A 2,300-nucleotide genomic window follows, 5' to 3' on the forward strand; every position below is an offset into this window, starting at 1 on the left:
ATGTAACATATGTATATAGTATATATATATCTATATCTATAGATTTTATAATATAATATATATATATATATAAATGTGTGTGTGTGTGTGTGTGTGTGTTTGTGTGTGTGTGTGTGTGTGTGGTTGTGTGTGTGTGTGTGTGTGTGTGTGTGTGTGTGTGTGTGTGTGTGTGTGTGTGTGTGTGTGTGTGTGTGTGTGTGTGTGTGTGTGTGTGTGTGCGCGTGTGCGTATATGTGCTTTCTCTATGTATATATACATACCCATGCATATATGATACCTATGCTTAGACAGATATGAATATGAATATAGATATAAGTGTAGATATAGATGAATGCGTGTGTCAATTTCTAGAAATCGTTTCTTTTCGCATTGGTTTATCGACCGCCGTGCAATTCCAGCATATAGAAACGAGTCGACCGGATGTCGATTGTTTAATTAGAGAGTTTATTAGTCGTATCAGACTGACTGCGTGGAGATGAAATGACACGACCTGCGTGTAAATAAGGTGAATTTATTGTTTCTTAATTCGATCGACAGTATTGGCACGTATGTGTTAACGTATCATTGTTTTATGAGAATTACACTAAGTGTTTAGACATATTTCTAAATCGTGTACTGTCAACGGTGATGACATGTTAGAACTGGTGAAACATGAAGGATTTTGAATCTTTGTGAAAGTATAGACACGATATTTAAGATTGGTTGATATCTGTCAAGACAAGACAGAATAGATCATTAAGACTTGGCACAAAGTTTAATACTGTTGCTTTAATTTATATGTGACATTATGTAGTATACATCAGGAATGATTGCACAGCTACTGCATTTTTTAAACGTTACATCCGATGTCTCATGTTATGAGTTTGGAAGTGCAGTTACAAACATATTATAAATGTAGATATACATCACTGGAATTATACTGACTTAAAGTTTATGTTTATTTTGGTGAGGCTGTAATTAATCGTGTTCAAAATCCTTCATGTTTCACCAGTTCTAACATGTCATCACAGTTGACAGTACACGATTTAGAAAAATGTCAACCACAGGCAGGTTTCAGTCTGGTAACCAGGTGTTGAAAGTGACAAAGAATACTTATCAGGTTCCAGTGTAAGTAACCTGAGATGAGTCATAAAATAGAAAGGATTTCAACTAATACAGTGAAGCTAAAAAAAGTGACTCTGTATTCACTACGATGATATGAATATAAACTCACAGTAGTTTGTAATGGGAAAAGTAATAGATAATTATCTATATGTATTATGTTCGTGATTCGCCAGTTTTACGACAAATAATGACCTATTACTAGTTCTCAAAGATCCTTATATCCCATCCAGATGCTTTGTCTTTCTTCAATTCTTATTTTTCATTTTACTTCCCTATCTTTATTTTATTAAATTCTTTAGGACTAGCTAGTTTACCCTAAGAAGGACCCCCCGAGTTGGGTATTTAGTCCATAGTCTATTAGTGGTGATCTAATCTTAGACTCATAAAATCGGTATTACTTAGTTACTTATAACGTCAAAAACATCAATATTAAACTACAATATTCACAAAGTTGTAATAACAGTAGACAGTGTATGGGGAGATATTATAGCATTGACTAAATGTATTTATTTCTGATTATAACTACAATATGAGCGATTGGTTGTATTAGTTATTATACCCACGTACAAATTATAACTCTGAAAGGCAAAAATGGAAAAATCCCAGAATGTTCTATATATGTCTAATTAAATCGATCAACGATCTGATAAACGATGGTATATTGCAAATACTCTAACCCTTTGTATAGGAGGCAACAAAAATGCAACCTCAGGATCAATAAAACGCGTTTCTAGGGAGGATGACTAGGTTGTACGTTTATCGAATCAGTGAAGATGATTTATAGAGAATTCTATGAAGTGGACCAATCAGTGCTTCGTGGCTCCTTAGAGGGGCAAAGTTGTCAGACTTATTATTTGGGCTGGAAGGTGTTCGTAGGTGGTGTTAGATGTGTGTAGTGTGTGAGAGAGATTGATGATAGTGAGTGGTGGAGTGGGTTAGTGGGAGTGTGATGGTGTGTGTAAGATTCGGGAATGGTGGGGTATGGGTGGTTATCTCGTTTTGTCAATTGTGTAGTTATACTTAAGACTCGATGATGAGCCCGACTCATTGGGCTCACGATAGGAGCACACCTGACAGGGCGCTTGTCTGTTATTTATAGTCGATTATTTATATATAAAATAATATTATATATATTATATAACACTTTAAAAAACCACAAACATACAATATACCCCCCTATAATTCACACCCATAAA

Source organism: Penaeus japonicus, unplaced genomic scaffold (genome assembly GCF_977035675.1).
Source record: "Penaeus japonicus unplaced genomic scaffold, GWHDUDI00000001_assembly GWHDUDI00000029, whole genome shotgun sequence".
In the NCBI taxonomy this organism is placed as follows: Eukaryota; Metazoa; Arthropoda; class Malacostraca; order Decapoda; family Penaeidae; genus Penaeus; species Penaeus japonicus.